Raw genomic sequence first — 20,289 nt, 5'->3', positions numbered from 1 at the left:
ATTAAGCATTGTTGATAGACAGGCAGGGAGGGCCCCCAGCTATGTAGCTAATAGGTTTTTGGAGTGTTTGGAACATCATGGCACCTATATAGCGCTTAGATAGCCAGTCTTAAGCGCTATAAACACTAAGCTATGAGTGCAAGCCTTTTAGAGCTTGCAGATGGGGTTAATACATCCCTGCTTCCCTTAGAATATTCAGCCTCACTAACGGTAGCCCTGGCCCCAAGCTAATCTTCCTTTTCTCTGGGAAGGTACTGATAAGACATTCCTCAGCCAGCGCAGATGGGAACCAAGGGAGGGGTAGGAGCGAGCAGGGAGCATCTCAGAGAGAGCTGGGTTTTTTTCCATGAGCCAGTTGCACAGGGAAAGTTCTGGAACTGTGCGTCATGGTGACTGACAGCAAGAGATTATAAAATATCCATGCACACATGGATCAGGGGGAGATCGCCTGTGGACTTGATTCGTGTACAGTCAGGTGCCCGGAATTGGCTCTCACGGTGTCCTCCAGCCTTGTTTTTCTATGAGCGGGGCTTGTTTTACAGCTAGCTTATGAAAAACCCAGGTCTCCCAGGGCTGATTAAGGGACGTAAGACTGTGTTTCTCTATGTTTCTCTATATTTCTCTATGTTTCTCTATGTTTATCTAAGTTCCATGTTTCACTATATTTTGCATTGCTCTTTGTTTTATGCTTTGTAATATTCTCTAACTTGAATCCCAAATGTATATGAAATTCACTGCTTAGAATAAATATGCTAAAGCTTTGAGGGTGTCATTTGTCACTAGCATGAGATCACTGCTCAGCACAATAGAACCTGTATTTTGGGCTGAATTGGGTATTTTTGCTCTCAAAGGGCTGGCCCCGAGGAAGATTTTGCCCAATATCAAGACATTTGGTGGCAGCTTTGTGGGATTTGTGAAGAGCAGTGCCATGCTGACATGACAAATGGTGTGAGAGAACACAGTGCAGAGTGGGGAGCAGGCTGTCGCATTTCCTTGATGGTCTCACTGCAGCTCTGAGACTTCAAAAGGCAGCAATGTTGTGTCGGCTTGCCGTGGCCGATAGCTTGTGTGGTTAAGACTCCCTTCAGTAAATCAGTCGTGACTGACTTATTGCATGGGATTGGTGCCAGGGAGTACAAGGCAATAAACGAGCGGGAAATGGCTTTGTTTAAAGCACTCCGATGAATGGTTAAGAAAGATGTATGCTCAATTAGAAAAAGAATTTTATCATGTGGTTTCCCAAGTTTAAAGTTGTAATTTGGAATGCATAATGAGACGGAGTTCTCATCTCTATTCTGTCATGAGGGCAGGAAAAAAAAAAATAATTGCAGGGATTTGACATGCAAATTGTGAATAGTGATTTAACCATTGACTCAGCCCCAGTGTGCTAGCGAGTGGGGGCTGTAATGTTCGGAGGCGAAGGTTCGTCTTTTTTGATATATGCTTTTGAAGGGTTGGCATTCCTGAATAATGAGGAAGGGGAATGAGCCATGCTTAGGAGAATGAGTAACATCTGTGCTGAGAGCCTAAAGAGTTTTTTCTTTCTTTTGGCAACTGTAAAATTCCATGTGCTAATGGTGGCAAACTCTGTTTAAAGGAAACACACTAAAATGGTTATATTGCATTTTAGGCTGTGCCATGCTTATATTGGGTGAGAGACTCACTTAAAAAGGAAAGTGAGTGAATGTTATTTGGATTTTCGATTTTTGTGTACTGATTTGAAATTGCAGAATCAGTTTGCAACGGTTGGGGAGAAAAACAATTTATATTTTTCTAAATTGCCCCTGGAGTATTTTTGACTGTCCCTATGCTATGCCATGGATTTGTGCTGTTGCCTTATAAGTGATGTATGATTTGGAAATAGTGTCCTGTTGACTGTGATACATGGGGAAAAATGTTGTTGACACATTAAACAGCCCACAAGCAATAGAGTGTGGGTTGTTCTTGCAGAAAAAAAAACGTGCAGGGAGCTGCACTAAACATTGGCATTTTTATTTTTTAAATGCACTGAACTGAGTGGTTATAGTTTGGCAATGGTACAACAGAATGAAACATCTGTGTGTGATAAGATAGCACAAAGATTTAATGGGTTGCGAGTTCTCTTGAAAGATCGCACATTACAAGAAAAAAAAAGACGCTTTGACATTTTGCAAAATTACATGGAGTAGAAAAATGACAAGAAAAGTGCCGCTTTTGAAAACAAGAGTCTTGCTGTGTGTGCAGAGCTTGTGCCTTGAAGCTGTCTTGGGCGAGGTGCGTGAAGGCAAACAAAAGCAGAAACAGTACAAGAAAGAGGTAATCTGGATGAACTGTCTAAAACGAGTGAAGCCGCCACAGTATAAGAGTTATAGGCAAAAGAGATAAGCTGCGTGCTAATGGCGCTGCCAGGTGCACACGAAAGATAAACATGCCTGCATTCCTGAGGAAGGGGGAGCAAAAACAGAGAGCTGTTCAAAAAGTAAAGAATTTGCCCAGTAAACTGTGGTACGGAGCAAAGGCTTCATGCAGGATGGCAGACGGGCACATCACATCTGAACATTTACCTATGCATCTGTGAATGGGCCAAGAAAAGACAGCTGCCCATTCCAACAGACATTACTGTGCAAACCGCATTCCCATGTGATGTGATGTGAAGTGAAGTAAAGCGCTATTGCTGTGCAAGCTGCATTCCAATGCTCCATGTGATGTGAACTGAAGTAAAGCGCTGTGCACTGGAGAAGAAACCTCTAGGCGCTTTGAGAAGAGAAAATACACATCTGGCAAACTGCAAGCTACATTGCCAGGGGATGGAGTAACTGACAAAGACATTATGGCATTCCAGATGGAAGCAAAACTGACAAAAGTGCTTAGCCGTTTTGCAAGAGACAACATGCAGAGCGGGGCTTTGAAGTACAACATGAACACTGCACATTAGCCATGATCCAGAAGCCACACGGCTTAGTGCAAGAATGAATGATTTGTTGAAGCAACAAAAGAAACTGGCTTAGACTATCGCACTCAAAGGGGTGGTTCAAAAACAGCAAACGCCCTTTGAAAAAAATGACAAGTGAAAAAACCAGAGGCTTGAAAAGACACTGCTAAGAAAAGAAAGATAAATAAACAAAGCTGCCTGTACAACTGTAAGCGGTATTGGACTGAAAGACTTTACCTTTGAAAAATGGAGTGATGCCAGCAGGGCAAACTGAAACAAGATCATGAGACACTGGAAGCAAGTTGGCGCCTGGCATTGGTGATCGCTTTGGTGAAAAAAGAAAAGCATTGTGCGACCTGGGTACTTACTATATGGCTTTGTAAAAGCACAGATCAGTCTGAGGTACCATTGACCAGCTATGATTGCATTGCACAAATGAGTTTGTGATTAGGCAGTTACACCCCGTATGGTTGAGTGTAAATAAGCCCCCAGAAACATGCAGAAAGGTGATAAATAATTGCAGTAGCAATGACAAAGTGTGTAGTTACCTGATGAGACTTTTTGAAGATGGGGGTGGTATTATGGGAAGGGGTGGATAACGCTGATATTGAAGTTTTGATGACATCCTAACATTTCTGTTTGTATTTTGCCTAGGCAAAGCACAACAAGACATTTTACAATATCAGGAAGTTAATATGCAGTTTGTGGGTGACACTGATCAAAGAAGGGTCAGACGCATTCTCAGAGAAAGCGAGCCACTGCGACATGCTATTTCAACTTTAACGTGCCCTGCACCGCACTCAATGCTGTAACCTGCGAATAGTGTCCAACAGAGTAATAACTTTTGCTGAACTGGCACGATGCAGACTTGGCTAATTATCAAGTATTTGATGCTACACATTTAAATGACATGTTTTGCCCTTTCTTGTTTAAAGGACTATGGACAATGAATTGTGGACTGTAACATCAGGCACCACATACAGCTGTGTGACACAGCAATTGAATGCTAACACATTGAAAAATGGTTTTTAAATGCACTGTTGAGATGAATCTGAAAAAACCAAATGGTTTTACTCTTCCAACTGAATGGCTTTAACCAGAGATGTTTTGTTTTTTTTTGAAAAAAAAAATATTCTACATTGCACGTAGGCAGGAGAATGATTTATGAACTGTTGGGGCAGCAGAATTATGCAAGCAGGAGTGTAATTAATTTTGAGATAAGATGAGTGCGCACATCAAAGTCACCTGTGCGTAGGTTAAGATTCTTAATTGAAGTAATGCTGCCAAGTGTATGAGCTATAATTTGAAATGGTAATCTTTGAAACACTGGATACTTTTACAGCCAGCTTAAGGCAGGTAAATGAAACCATGACTGACTTGATGTTTGATTTTATGACACAGAGTGTGACACGGTTTTTGTTAAACCAACCAGTTTCATGTTTTTGTGGGGACAGCTGTCTCCAGCACACTAATGCAAAGAGTCACCTTTTGATTGTAAACATTTGGAATAATTCTTTGGAAAAGCGCTACAAATGAGTATCCACATGGAATTGCTAGTGTACTGGCCTGGCACATTGTCAGGCATCTTTTGTCACTGAATGGATACCATTTGTTTAATTTGTCTAATGTGATGTTTTTCTGACCAAGAACTGCAGCGAGTGTTCTCGCCAAGATTTATGAACTATAACTTGACTAAATGAATTTTTTCCATGGTGTGATGAAACAGCCACTGCCGGATAGTAGTATGGTGTTTGTGGCTAAAGTTAATATTGTATATGGTAGATATCCCACTTGAAGAAGGGTATTCTCCAAGTCACAGAAGGTAGACACTGTGAACCTGTTAGATTTTCCAGTAGTAAGACAACATGTAAATTGTAGGCTGGTAATGCACACCTTTATTATTACAGTGCTACACTTAGACATAGATTTACCATGAGGCAATGTTTCCTTAGTACTACCAAGCTGCTACAAATGGAGTCCATTTCTATGGCCCATCACTAGAGTGCGCGTAGCTAGGGAGCTAGATTCATTAATTGCAGGAGCAGCGGGGAGTAACAGGAGCTTTATATGCTTGTGACATAGAAACTGTGCACAATAAGCTAGCCACTATGGGTTCTGATGCCAGCTCTGCTATAGAACTTCTGGCCTAGTGGGGCCCATTGATATGCCCAGCACTGCTACAAGTATTGACAGCCAATTGAAGATGACAGAATTTTAGACATGTAGACATTTTTGTCTGCCATAGGGCAGGTCAACAAGACTGCTAAATACACACAATGCATTGTATGGCAAACATTGTTAAATCAGCAGGTGTTGGCTTTTTACTGGGTGGGGGCGACCATCCTCCACACACTGGCACGCAGAGCTACAGTTACCAGCATACATATGGATTGAATTGCTTGCTTTTGATTGCATGAATAACACATGCCATGCTTTGATGTAAATTAGTAGAATTGTTTTTATTTTGACAACCTGGTGCCCATGGGTTCACCTTGTTCACGAAATTAGATGGTTTCTGGTTGGGTTCCACATACATGGGGGAAGTGTCTAGTCACACAGCCCATAGTCACGCTTGAATGCCCTGGGATCAGGGGGAGGGTAAGCCCTTAGGGTGAAAGGCTGCCAGGTTTTAGAATTGGTAACCATACATAAATGCAATAGTGCATTATAGATTAGACTACACTGGATTGCCTTGACATTCTAACTGCATGCTGCTTTTTAACTGACAATCAGTTATACAAAATTGATTTAGGTATTTTTTGTGTAGGCCATGTTTTGGCTAGAGTAAATGTCCATGTTCACTTGGTGTAGGTATTTTTTGTGTAGGCCAGGTTTTGGCAAGGGTATATGTCACTGTTCACTTTGTGTACATTTTTGTTTAGGTAGTGTTTTACCTTGCATGCCACGCTAACTAACCGCTATAAGATAGTTTGCTTAAACCTCTTGCAAAGCCCCAAGGTCTTTATCACTGCACTAAATACTATATTGATAGGTATTAGTCAGCATTTGTCGCACAAACGTTGAATAGGGGTGGAATGTAGTGATACACGAAATTGCAACCTTGCCAATCAGGGCTTTAGATGACAGCATTAGCCGCTGAAAGCCAATAGTGTATTCAAAGTATGTGCTAAAAATGCTGACAGTAGTCTGTTGTAGCACTTCCATTATGCAGTAGTGAGCTACAAGGGATATGCAGGCCTAGTATGAAATAGGTCAAATTAAGCATTGTTGATAGACAGGCAGGGAGGGCCCCCAGCTATGTAGCTAATAGGTTTTTGGAGTGTTTGGGGAACATCATGGCACCTATATAGCGCTTAGATAGCCAGTCTTAAGCGCTATAAACACTAAGCTATGAGTGCAAGCCTTTTAGAGCTTGCAGATGGGGTTAATACATCCCTGCTTCCCTTAGAATATTCAGCCTCACTAACGGTAGCCCTGGCCCCAAGCTAATCTTCCTTTTCTCTGGGAAGGTACTGATAAGACATTCCTCAGCCAGCGCAGATGGGAACCAAGGGAGGGGGTAGGAGCGAGCAGGGAGCATCTCAGAGAGAGCTGGGTTTTTTCCATGAGCCAGTTGCACAGGGAAAGTTCTGGAACTGTGCGTCATGGTGACTGACAGCAAGAGATTATAAAATATCCATGCACACATGGATCAGGGGGAGATCGCCTGTGGACTTGATTCGTGTACAGTCAGGTGCCCGGAATTGGCTCTCACGGTGTCCTCCAGCCTTGTTTTTCTATGAGCGGGGCTTGTTTTACAGCTAGCTTATGAAAAACCCAGGTCTCCCAGGGCTGATTAAGGGACGTAAGACTGTGTTTCTCTATGTTTCTCTATATTTCTCTATGTTTCTCTATGTTTATCTAAGTTCCATGTTTCACTATATTTTGCATTGCTCTTTGTTTTATGCTTTGTAATATTCTCTAACTTGAATCCCAAATGTATATGAAATTCACTGCTTAGAATAAATATGCTAAAGCTTTGAGGGTGTCATTTGTCACTAGCATGAGATCACTGCTCAGCACAATAGAACCTGTATTTTGGGCTGAATTGGGTATTTTTGCTCTCAAAGGGCTGGCCCCGAGGAAGATTTTGCCCAATATCAAGACAGCCCCTTTCCACATGGCTCTTTAATTTAACTTGAAAAACCACAACAAAGGCCATGCCGTTTTTGTTTCAGTGTTTAAAATCCTGCCATTCATGTGAAACAGACTTCTGTTCATGGCCTTTAAATGCAACCCACAGGCAAAATACAGTCAAACCTCCTAATTAGCATATGGCTTCCTCCAACAGAAGTGATGTCACACAAAAGGACATTACAAGGAGCATCATTAGTTTTTGATACTTGGAGGAACCACGGAAGTGACTTAGAATGAGTTGCCATAAGTAAGCCAAGGGGCAAATAACTTTGTTGAGCAAAATACCCAAATTAGCACTATTATTATATATGGAGCACCTTTATAGTCATTAGGCCTTGTCATATGCTGCTCGTCTGTTGGTAATGACGGGTAGGCCCCTTTCCACGTGGCTCTTTAATTTAACTTGAAAAACCACAACAAAGGCCATGCCATTTTTGTTTCAGTGTTTAAAATCCTGCCGTTCATGTGAAACAGACTCCTGTTCAGGGCCTTTAAATGCAACCCACAGGCAAAATACAGGCAAACCTCCTAATTTGCATATGGCTTCCTCCAACAGAAGTGATGTCACACAAAAGGACATTACAAGGAGCATCATCAGTTTTTGATACTTGGAGGAACCACGGAAGTGACTTAGAATGAGTTGCCATAAGTAAGCCAAGGGGCAAATAACTTTGTTGAGCAAAATACCCAAATTAACACTATTATTATATATGGAGCACCTTTATAGTCGTTAGGCCTTGTTTTATAATAGCATGATATAATAACATAAGCTATTAACATTGCCACACACACTAACTAGGGGCCCCCCTCGATTACCAATCCCACTTAAAGCACTGGGTGGTAGTTATATAAAAGTGCAATATGAAATGGGTTACTGTTGCCGAGATAACCCCCATGTGAAGGATCCTCTGTGGCGCAGGTGCTTTTGTGTATTTTCCGGGGTTATGTAATATTTAGTATCCCGTGCATTTGCATCTCCCCCAGTCTTCGGCTGTTTCCGTCGTTGCAGGTCTAACCTGGGTAGGAATAAAGTGAAGCCTCTGCAGACCGAGCTGTGCTGAGCTGCGACCATTGGGGGGACTGGAAGGGCACGGCGCGCACAACATTACATAACACCGGCGGCCTGACTGTCATTTATCTCGCGCACAAGGCAGAGTGTGTTGGGCGTTATATATGTTGTGTCCATGTATGCGCCCTTAATGTCACCAGTCCACAGAGTGTGGACACTTTCCTGAGGCGGGACCTCGTGGCGCAACGGTAGCGCCTCTGACTCCAGATCAGAAGGTTGCGTGTTCAAATCACGTCGGGGTCAAGTCTGCCTTGTGTTTTGTATCGCAATATGAAAATGTCTTTATCGTAAATTGTGAGGTCGTTTTTAGCCAATACTGCCAATACTGCACAAAAATCATGCACAGCCGTGTTCCTCTAGAAACGGACCCCGGTCTCTAACCATGGTTTAGCCGGTAAGTATCACAGTATGGTATGGCCATAGTGACTCCTTCAACATGCCGTTTCCTCGTGCTCTGTGTACACATCTTTATTGGAAATGATGGCAAGCACTTGGCAGTATGGGCTAGGTCTTCCCTTTTGTTGTGAGGCCTCTCTGCTTCTTGTCGTGGGGTGACTGTGGCAGAGAATATTTGAAAGTGCGGGGGCTCTGTTCTGTCGCAGGCATGTCACATACCACCCGCTCCTCAGACATACACAGCCCAGGATGCACCAGATGTTAGCTGCATTCTCTGGGGGAAGGTAAGGAAAGGGGAGGACTGTGCTTGATATTTTTCCCCTCTCCTGCTGGTATGGCCATCTTGACTCCTTCAACATGCCGTTTCCTCGTGCTCTGTACACATCTTTATTGGAAATAATGGCAAGCACTTGGCAGTATGGGCTAGCCTTCCCTTTCTGTTGTGAGGCCTCTCTGCTTCTTGTCGTGGGGTGACGGTGGCAGAGAGTTTTTGAAAGTGCAGGAGCTCTGTACTGTCACAGGCATGTCACATACGACCCGCTCCTCAGACACACGCAGCCCAGGATGCACCGGATGTTGGCTGCATTCTTTGCGTGCAGCCTGTGAAAACGACGTGAATTTGGACACGTCTGCAAGCGGCCGGAAAGGTACCGGCCTGGCATAGTCTACACTTCGGGTTCGAGTCTCTACGGTGCTGACTCGGCCCTTTATCCTTCCTAGACCGACGCATTGGAACGATTTAGAGCTTGGGACTACCACCTACGTGATACAGGGCTCAAGCCACCTCTCAGTCATGTGGCGAGTTAGTGGTGTAGTGGTGTGTTTGGGTCTGTGCTAGCTATGGACACAGACTCCTTGTCCTGTCCTCTTCCTCTGAACTGCACGAGGGAAGGTCAAAGGAGATGATTTTCTTTTTCCTTGTCCAGCATGGAATTATAGAAAATTCATCATGGAAGTAATGGCCATTCAGAGGGTTCCCAGTGTCTCTTCTTTTAGGGCCTAGGTCCTCCGGTGCCGACGTGTTGCTTTCACGCCTCCTCTCAGACTTGTGGGAAGTGATATGGCACATGGTGGCACATGCCTGTGCTTAGAAGGGTTCTCAGAGCCCCGGGTGCCGGTGGAGGGGGATGTCACTTCAGTGGGTTTTTCCAGTGTAGGCATACCCCAGGTGGGGGGTTGCCTTTGATGTCTGCTATCCGGGATGACAGTACTCTGCCCTTTTGACGCCAGCCTGGTGGCTCCTCTGTCGGCTTGGGGGGCCATGGTCTGCTGGACTTCTGGGCTGTCCTGTATCTTCCTTTTGATAAGTCGGATCTTTTCATGGGCTGACAAGCATGCTGTTATATTGTGGCAGAGGCATGCTTCAACGTCCTGTGATTTTCCTCTGGTGCAAGTGCAGTGACTGGCGGTTTTCCCTGCTCCTCGTCTCTATTTTCTTGAAGGTGTATGGGACCGGTGGGGTTTGGCTTCCTAGATAATGGGCTCCTTCCGGAGGGGGGTATCAGTTGCCGTTCCTGTCTCCTCCTGTCCAGGTTTGCATGGTTAGGATTTTGGTACCCAGCTCACGGTCCAAGTAGTTGGCCATGGGTTCTGTTCTCTCCGAACAGTTGTTGTGGGTTACCGTCTTGCCCGTTCCTCTGCCTGTTCAGGGTCAAGTTTTCTACTTGCGGGTGTTCCTGGTCCCCATGCCTTCTAGGATGTGTCACCTGCTTATGGGTCTCAAGACCCTGCACTGCTTGTCCGGACGTCTGGGGAGAGCGTACTCTGGATGTTGTGCAGGGGGGGCGCTTTCTGGCTGGTCTGGGCTGGGTTCTCAGAAGGCAGTATGTCTCGGCTCGCCTGTTGCTGAAGTTACGGGGCACGTGGCGTCTTGCGTGTTTTCCGGTTCCTTGAGCCCGTCTTCGGTTACATCCCCTGAGAGTCTTATACTCTCGCCCACTGGCTCCCGATGTCTCGGCTTTTGTAGTTTTGTTTTCAGTGTCCCCAGCGCTGCAAGTCTCCCTGCTATGGTGGCAGGGGGTTTCAGGTCTACAGGCTGAGGTGTGCATGGTCCTTCCTCCTGTGGCCTCTCTTATTACCGACGCCAGCAGAAAGGGTCTACATTGGGGGTCCTCTCAGCTCAAGGGTTGTGAGATCTGGGGAGAACCGGTGATCATCCAATTGGCAAGAGTTGTGCCATTGTCCAAGCTCTGGTGTACTACGAGGAGTTGCTGGACGGTCGGTGGTTTTGATCCGATCGGACAATACGACGGCCTTGGCATATTTCAACTGCTAAAGGGGTTCCGGCCGCTCCTTGAATGCTCTGGCAGCGCTAATAGGCACCTGGGAGGAATCTCATCTGGTGTCTCTGGTGGCCTCACGTATCAGAAGGGTGGACAATGTTCAAGCGGATCTTCTCATACGCCGGTTTTCACTCCTCTGCGGAACTGGTCCTGTTGGCCCAGGTCTTTGTGGTGACCTGTGTCAGATTGGAGTCCCCGGTTCTAAACCTGTTTGCATCCCCGGCCTCAGCAGAAGGTCCCCTCTTCTGCTCTCGGTTTCAGGCCTGGGGGATTTGGGGATGGACACCCTTTCTGTACAGTGGCCATCGGGTTTTCCTTTATGCCTTAACGCCTATTCCCCTTCTGCCCCGGGTGGTTTGGCGCCTCAGAGTGTCCAGGGTGACTGTGTTGTTAGCTCAGTTCTGGTCCTGCCGGAGTTGGCTCCCCTCTCTGTTGGAGCTTCGGTCCTAGGAACCTTTGCTGGTTCCGAGGTGGCCGTGTTCCCTTCAAGGGGATCTGTGGTTGGAATTCCACTGTGTGCAATGGGCAGTGTGGGCTATTGCTCAGTCTAGGTTGATATCTCAGCGGTTCTTAGGCACTCCACTCTGAAGGTGTTCGGCAGGCATTGGAGCCATTTCCGAGACTGGTATGGGCGGTCTGGGATCCCTCCCCTGCGTTCTGGCCTCTCTGCTATCCTTCGATTCCTCCAGAAGGGCTTTTGGCAGGGGCCTGGCAGTTTTTTTCCAGGCTTCGCTGTCAGTGGGCCTCCATGAAATTCCTTTTGGGGGACTCTGATGGTCACTTGGATGGGGAGGAGTTGGTGGGGACGTTGCTCAAGGGTTTTTTTCTTCCCGTCCTTGTGCTGATAAAGGGCTTCCCCCTTGTGATCTCCCTCTTGTATTACAGTTCCTTCAAGGGCCTCCTTTTGAGCCCTTTTTTCCGAGATTGATATCAAACATCTTACACTGAAATCTGCTTTTCTTATTGCCCTCGCTTCTGCCCGTAGGCTTGGGGAGATTGGGGCTCTCTTATGTCACCCTCCTTTCCTGAGGGTGCTGCCAGACTCGGTGGTGCTGAGGTGTGGTCCGAAGTTCCTCCCTTAGGTTGTATCTTGGTTTTCACACCTCTCAGGATCTGGTTCTCCCTGACTTCTTTCATGATCCGAGAATGCATGAGGAGGTGGCATGGCTTAACTTTATGTCCGGCGGGACGTGTTGGAGTATTTGGCTAGGTTTGCTTTTTTCCACCAATCTGATAGTCTTCTGATTGCTTGTGGTCCGACTGGGGCTGGGCATAAAGCATCTGTGGTTTCCATTTTCCGGTGGTTCCGGGTTGTGATCTTCAGGGCCTATGTGGCTTCTGGCCTACCTGTGCCTGCGCACGATCAGGGGCGGTCCGCCAGGGGTTTGGCGGCTTCCTGGGCCGATGCAAGGAGGGTTTTTACCTGCAAGAGATTTGTATGGCTGCCACATTGGCTGGTCTAGGCATTTTCATCAACCGCTATGGGTTGAGTTTCTCCTACTCGGGGGTTGGTTCCTTCGTGGTTGGAGTTTTGTCTGTGGGAATGTGAATTAAGAGTTATTGTGGGTTTGTTTGCTGCACTGTTTTTAGCTCTGTGTCTCATTGGGACCTTTTCCCCGTTGCTGCTTTGGTGTACCTCATGAAGTAAGTACTGGGATGAGTAAGAGTGGACGTGGAGGTAATGCTCTGATTACTTACCGGTAATCTTCATTACTACCAGTCCTAATCTTCCTCGTCACAGTACTGACGACCCTCCTCACCCTCCCTGCGGGGTAGGTCCCATGCTCCGGCTTTGTAATATGAAACAGAGTGACATGGATGTGGGGTAGGAGTTATAGGAATTTAAAGAAATAGAAAAAGGTCCTGTGTCGGAGGCAGGGGCTCATGAAGTAAGTACTGTGACGAGGGAGAGTAGGACTAGGAGTATTGAAGATTACTGGTAAGTAATCAGAGCATTAACATCTGAACACGGTTTGCTTTCAGAGTCCGTTTCTGTCCCTGGGGGAACCCAGAAGTGGACTCCAGGCTCACTGTGCTCTAGCTCCACTGCACTGATGAGGCCCAACAAGGCTGAAACACTTGTATGGGGTTGCTGTAGGTACTCTAGTTCAGAACAGAATAGCCATAGCATTTCGGTGCTGGACTACCCATGTGGGCGGGACAAAGACTAATATGCACATGGTGATTTCCCATCTGTAAAAGGTACATTGAGCAAAAGGTGATTGCTGTGGAAAGCCGGAAACTGAAAGTGTGAAAAAAACACATAACAGGTTATCATGCCATCAGGGGTGTAGGAGACACATCAAATCTGGGGGGGGGACAGGGGACATCTTGGTGACTTTGCATTATTTATTTATTGTGTTTTAGTCAAAGAACTCGACTTTTCACAAAATAAGAATTAAAATAGCAGTACGTATTAAATTACAAATATCACTGTATAAAACAAGAGAAAAAAAGAAAAGAAAACAGAAGAAAATTAAAGGATGCAACAGCAAAGAACATATCTTTGTATGGTGCATTTCAGGATTTATCATCTGATTATGAGCTCATGGTAAGAGAGAGGAAATAACAATTACTTCCAGTGGGCCACAGCTAGGACGCCAGCTTGTTAAGAGGCAGATCACATGTAAGTGGACTCCTGCCAAATAAAGGAGTTGAAGCCTTTTCTACCAACTGCAAGTTGCTACTTTTTTGTGTGGGGGCAAGGAGACGTGTGTGTCTCTTGGAATGGGGGGGCAGTACAGCAAACAAGGAGGATGAGCAATCGCGAGTCCACCCCCTTATAAGCACCCCCCAGGTCCGCGGCCAGATGTATCGGACCCGGGGATGCCTAGCAGGTGGGGTGTATGTGGACCCAGGGGGGTGGCCAGAGGGTCAACCTGCTATGTGGGCTGGCCCTCTAGCGCCCCTGCGAGGTCCGGGCCAGACTCTCACTATGAGTCTGGTCCCTCTTATTCCATCTCATGCTGGCTTCAGCGCCTAGCCTTTCTTTGCCTTTGTTATTCTGAATGCAGAGCTGGACTCTGTTCCTTTCTCGTTTAACATTTGCTGCAAAGACTGATCTATTTGATTCTCTCATATGTTACTAGGACGGCAGAGCAATGGTCCTCTGCCCTGTCACATTATTCAAAGAGCCCCTCTGGCCTTTCTTTGCCTCTCCCTTGTCTCACTGCTTGCTTGCTTAATAAATACCTCCTTGCTTGAACACTCAACATATTCTCCCTAACATAGCAAAGGCAGCTGCAGTCTGTCTTAACTTCTATTTGATCCGTGTCTTGAATTGGCCTCTTATTTCCACTTTTCTGTCTGCAGGGGAAAGGCATTTGCCAGTCACTGCCATGATGGTTCTACCTGGCCATAAGAAGGCAACAGCTAGCCAATATTGGAAGAACATGGGCATATTATGCCAGAGGCTGGCAACTGCCTTCCTAATGCCTACACAAGAGACACAACTCTTGCCTTTGTTTCTAACAGTAATTCAGCGGATGAAGAAACGCAAGAGCACACATATTGCTTATAAAGGAAGGGGATGATGTCACACTTGGTTAAGACATTTTGATCATGCCAGGAGCGAATTTCCAGCTGCAATTAAGCGATTACTTTTTATACTTCTGGCTTTAAATACCGTTAGTATCACCTGGAAAGCACAGGGGTTGTTCAACAGGGTTCCTGGAACACGAGGGGTACCCTACTCGTGGGCATGGATGATTGGAGGGCATTCTTGCCCTCTTTTTGAGCCTGGCCCCTACAGCCATGATGGGGAGGGGCCTATTACTTTTGGTTGTACGCACCCTTTGAGGGTGGGCAGACATTGCCTCCTGCTTTAGCCCACTAACAGCTCTGCTTTGCAACTTTATCACACATACCTGTCAGGTGGCATGTAACTCAATGCTACTAATGGTATCAGTCTCAGAAGTCTGGAATCCTTTGCCACATCAACTAGGGTACAGGCTTGCCACCTGAGACCTACCCATGTCTGAGTCGGCATCTGTCACCCTGTGGGGAAGACACACACAGAAAGAGCAGGGCATAGTGCCCTTGTGGGTTTTTCACACTTGTTCCTCGGGGTGGGCACAATTCACTCCGCAGAGAAAGTGGCACATGCTGGGCAACATTTTCCCACTTTGCCAATGTCACCCAAAGAGCGAAATTGGCCATTTGAAATACCTCTGTCGACTTATTATTGCGCAATCCACACTGATGGGTTTCAGCACCTGCTTAACGCGAGATGGCAATTAAGGGCATTTGCCAACGTACTCAAGAGGCACAGGGCACCCTCTGACCAGCGACATGCCATTCTCACTCATTCTGATCACGAATTGGCATTTATCATGTTAAATGTATTTATTTATTTTTTACATGTGTAGCATCACGCAAAACCCCCAAGCATCAAGGCGCAAAGTAAACTGCATGGAGTGGACCACTTCCATTGGCGCACGTTTTTACTTTTCTGCCACAAAATGGAAGATTTTAGCGTAAAAGGCAGGTGAAATCACATTGCTTTTCCACTTTGGTAGAGTGTAAATACCTCACGCAATTAGCGATGCTGGCGGAATTGACAATGGCTTCCTCTGGGCTCCGCCTGCTTTTACCAGGTTTCGTTTCCAAGCAGATACCAGAGGAATCTCTTTCCTTATTTCCAGCATGAGAATCCATGCTGGCATTAAAGCCGCATTTGTCTGGTGGAGCGGGAAATACAAGGGGTCCTGGTGTGTCCACTCGGCTCCCGAACTCTGCCCAGAAAATGCACGAAAATCTGGCCAATTATAAAAAGGTGACAGTATTAGTGTTTTCCGCCACTTTTTCTGAACCAATTGACCTGGAAAATGCTGTGTTGCATCGAAAGCTGAATGCATTCATTCTGCCTATCATCCCACTGGAAGATTAAGCCAGGTGCTGAACACATGTGTTACATATTCCTGTGCACAATCTGAATTTGGAGAATGAACTAACTGAGCTACCTTACAAATGATATCTCATCTGGGGCTTTACTGTCTTAACCCCTTAACTGCCATGGGTATTTCCCCCCAGTGCCAAGGCCTTTTTTGGTGATTTCGGTATGTCGCCATTCAATCCCTTGTAACTTCTTTGTTACATGAGATATCTCGGCCAAAGGTGTCCCCTTTATTCCCACATGTAGGCGTTCGTATCGCCACCCAGGAATCCTAGTTTGCTGCAGGGGGGTGAGAGAAAATAACCAAAAAGGAGAACATCTGTTTTTTTTCAGAAAATGCCAATAAAATGTTGTACAAAGAAGCCTGTGGTGTTTTCCTCTTAAGAGCTTCGAACAAATGGTTTGCTGTGCTGGATTCGCCATTTTCCAGGCTTTCAAGAACAGATTAGGTGGAAACCAAAATAACATATTTTGATATGCTAATCAGCCATTTTGTGAGAGGTAGGAGATTTTGGTGTTTTTTTGTCCAATAGGACATGCGTGGACAGAATGGAAGAAAACGGTAGGAAAGCTGATTGGGAAGCCAGAAAGGCATACATTTCTGAAAAGTAGACAATATTCCAAGTTTAGGAAGGGGTGATTTGCACAGCTCAGGCAACAACTACATAGGGAAAGATTCCATAGTTTGGGGGAAATCGGGAAAATGACAGAAAAAAACCTACAATTTCCGCACATTTCACTCTGGTCACCCATCGAAATACGCAGCCAACAACACATGGCCTACCTTCCCGAGTTCCCACAGGTTTCCCAATGAAAACAGTCCCTCACATATGTGGGTGCACCTACCTGGGTGCAAAGGGAAAAGCCTAAAACACTGGTAACCCCAAGTCTTTTTGCATAGCAGATTTTCAGGAATTTTGCTCATGTGGACAACCTACAGATTTGGGCCTAGGGTGTCGAAGCCACGAAGGAAAACAGGGAACCCCATGCATTTCTGAAAAGAAGACATCCGTGGGAATCCACAGAGGTCTGACCTGCGGTAATCAACCGATGACAGTGCATGATGCAGTCGGAGAGCCATCTGGAAATGGAAGCCTTCGAGAGAGACTTCCCTTGGTTCACAGGTCCAAAGTTCACAGTTTAAGCTGTGATGTCTTCCGAAGCGAGAAGATCCGTGTCCGTTAGTAGTTTGACCAGGGGGGACGCTGACATGTCCAGAAGATCCGGGAACCAGATCTGCCTCGGCCACGCCGGTGCGACAAGGATCATCCGGCACCAGGACTGTCTGAGTTGACTGATGAGTGGCAGCAGCAACGGCAAAGGGGGGAACGCATACAGGAACAGGCTGTCCCAGGAGAATGAGAAGGCATCGCCCATGCTCCCCGGCTGGGAAAACCTGCTGGCGAACCTCTGGCACTTGGCGTTCGTCGCCATCGCCAATAGGTCGATCTGGGGATTGCCCCATCGCCGGAGTAGGAGATCCACTTGATTCTGCCGAAGGTCCAACTCGTGACACGAGTGCAGCTCCCTGCTGAGTGAGTCGGCGTTGGTGTTCTTTATTCCTGCCAGGTGGAAGGGCACCAGGAACATCCCATGGGCAACTGCCCAGTGCCACAGATCATGCGCTTCCTTGGATAGGGCTGGGGATCTGGTGCCCCCCTGCTTCCTGATGTAGAACATCATGGTGGTGTTGTCGGTGAAGACCCTTACCACCTTGCCCTTGAGGGACGGGAGGAATGACCTGAGGGCCCAGAACACAGCTCAGAGCTCCAGGACGTTGATGTGCAGTGACCTCTCCTCTGGGAGCCAAAGGCCTCTTGCGTGGAGATCTCCGGTGTGCGCTCCCCGTCCTTCCAGGGAGGCGTCTGTCGTCACCGTTTCCTGATGTGCCGGGGTCTGGAAGTCCATGCCCGCCGCTAGAGGCGCGCGGGTGACCCACCACCGAATCGCTTGGCGGAAAGTCTTGTTGAGTGAGATCCTGTCTTCGAAGCTGCCGCCGCTTGCAACAAACGGGCCTCGAGGAACTCCTGCAGTGGTCGCATCTGCCACGAGGTAGATGCACGAGGACATCATTCCGAGTAGGGACTTGATGGACCTCACCCTGGCCACGTCCATAGTTTGTTTATTTGTTTGTTTGTTTGTTTATTTATTTAGTATGGCGCGCAAAACCCAGAGGTAACAGGGCGCAACAGAGAGCAGGAAGGTAAGAGTACATAAAAACTTAGTTACAGGATAAGGCACACATGAAGATAAGCATAGCATTACATTTTGTAGAGTGTACATATATACATATAGTTGATAAATTACTTACATATTTACATATTTTATGCTGTGCATAGAGGTAGTTTGGTTGAGCATACATATTTGCAGGGCTGGGGATCTGGTTGTACCTTGCCCAGGATAGCCTTTGTCCTTTCCTCCGACGGCAAAGCCAATCGCGCCACTGTGTCGAGTCTGGCTCCCAGGAACAGGGCATCTTGCGACGGTACCAAGTTGGATTTCACTAAGTTGATCGAGAATCCCAGATCCGTGAGCAGTTGGACAGTCTTCGCTGTGTGATTCCCTTGACTTTGCTCGGATGATCCAATCGTCCAGGTAGGGGTAAACGTGGATCCCCTATAGGTGCAGGCGATCTGCCACCGGTGCCAGGCACTTGGTGAAGACCCTGGGCGCTGACTTCAATCCGAAGGGAAGGGCCTTGAACTGATAGTGTCGCCCTTGGACCATGAATCGTAGGAACTTTCGATGTCCTTTGAGAATGGGGATGTGGAAGTAGGCATCCTCCAAGTCCAGCGACGATAGGAAGTCGCCTTCCTCCAGCGATCCCAGCATGTGCTGAAGGGTGACCATCCAGAATTTCTGGGACTTGATGTATTTGTTAAGATGATGAAGGTCCAGGATGGGTCGCCAACTGCCGGTCTTCTTTCGGAAGAGGAAGTACCGCATGTACACTCCGGAGCCCCGGAGCCTCTTCGGGACGAGTTATTTCACGCCCTTTTTAAGCATTGCTCGTACCTCCAGAAGTAGCTGTGGGACGTGGTTTTCCTTCCTGGCCTCTGGTGGTAGACGGGGACACTTTCTTTTGAATTCCAGAGTGTGCCCGTGGGCCAGCGCATTCGAGCACCCAACGGTCGGTGGAGATGGACTCCCACACGTGACAAATTTCACCAGCTGGCCTCCCACCGGGTGCTTCGGTGGGGCCCCGATGCCGTGGCCGGTTCAATCTTGCTTCGCCAAGGCCTTGGCGCCTTGGCCTCCTTGGCGACTACGACATCCTCCGGCCTTGCTGTGGCCCCTGTAGGCCTCCAGCGTCGATGAATGGGCCGCTTGGCGGTACGACGAGGAACCGCCACCAAATCCTTTAGAGGCACCTTGAAACTTGCCTCCTGGGGTCTGAAAGGGCGGCCGTCATTGATGGAGAGAACCCAAGGCCCAGGCGTCTCGTTGTCTGCCTTGATGGCCTGCAGTGACTAGTCCACTGCCTTGCCAAACAGGTTGTTCCCGTCAAAGGACATGTCCACTATACTGGTCTGCACGTCCTGATGGAAATCGTTGGCCTTAAGCCTAAGGCAAACGCTGTGTCAGCGATGTCCGTGGCCACCATGATGGTGTGGTCTGAAGCCACCTCGTCTTCCTGCAGGATTTCAAGGGCTTCCTCCCTCTTGTCATCTGAGAGGAAGTCCAGGAGGGGAGCGATCTTGAACCACAGGTCCCTGTCGTAGCGCACCACGATCGCGAGCGCGTTGGCCGCTTTGAAGGTCGTCGCCGCCGACGGGATGACTCGTCGCCCCATAGCGTCCAGCTTCTTCCCCTCGCCGTCCAGTGGGGAAGTGGAAGTTGATCCCGTCGCTCCTGCCGATTTCTTCTTGGCCGCTGCGGAGACCACCGAATCCGGGGACGGCTGAGCTCTGAGGCCCATCGGGGCGGAATCTGGGACCCGGTACTTCTTCTCATACCGGTCCCTTTTCACAGGAGCCGTGGACGGGTTCTTCAGTAGCGACAGTCCTTCGTCCCAGATGTCGTCTAGTAACGGTATTGAGAGGACGGTCTTCCTTTTGGCCTCCCGTCGCTGGTAGAGGAAACCCTCCTCGTTCTGTTCTTCAGGACAAAGTTGGAAGAGCTCCAAAGCCCTGGCAATCATGGCGTGAAAGGAGCCAATTTCGTCGGGAGGGGAGGCCCGGGCAGAAGGTGATGGGAGATCCGTCCCGTCGTCACCACCGTCGTCATCCGTCCCCGTCGTCGCCGTTTTCGTTCCCGTCTCATCCCTCGGTGGAGGGGAAGGAGGTGAAAGCTGAAAAGGAGGGGGAGGATGGATTCGCCTCTGCTTGTTCGGTGGGCTTCCCAACGGTCCAGGCACCGCTAGATCGTCCGCTGGGGTTAAGTGCAACCTTGTCCTTATCTCCGTACAAAGGGCCTGGATAGCCATCAAGATTGTTCCTTAGTTGTCCTGTGGCAGAGGCACCGGTTGCGACGGAAGCGACCGCAGGGGAGTAGGGTCCTCCGTCTCCTCCGTCTCCTCCACGGTCCACAGCTCCTCGTCAGCTCCACCGTCGCATTCTACGTCCGCCTCGTTGGGATCCCTCCCATAGGACCGGACTTC

At 47.7% G+C, this 20,289-nt stretch overlaps 1 protein-coding gene and 1 non-coding gene across 3 annotated transcripts in view; one reads left to right on the top strand and one right to left on the bottom strand.

Annotated features, from left to right (window-relative positions):
* Positions 1-20,289, bottom strand: part of LOC138571570 (tetraspanin-33-like) — a 935,706-nt gene that overhangs the window by 657,080 nt on the left and 258,337 nt on the right. The gene's annotated exons all lie outside the window — the stretch shown is intronic.
* TRNAW-CCA (transfer RNA tryptophan (anticodon CCA)) lies at positions 8,289-8,360 on the top strand. Its single transcript has one exon. It is a non-coding gene; the product is annotated as a tRNA-Trp (tRNA).

The sequence above is a fragment of the Ambystoma mexicanum genome, chromosome 1p (assembly GCF_040938575.1).
Source record: "Ambystoma mexicanum isolate Mex_15411 chromosome 1p, UKY_AmexF1_1, whole genome shotgun sequence".
In the NCBI taxonomy this organism is placed as follows: domain Eukaryota; kingdom Metazoa; phylum Chordata; class Amphibia; order Caudata; family Ambystomatidae; genus Ambystoma; species Ambystoma mexicanum.
Note: the sequence above shows the minus strand (reverse complement) of the source record. Positions and strands in the feature narration are given on the sequence as shown.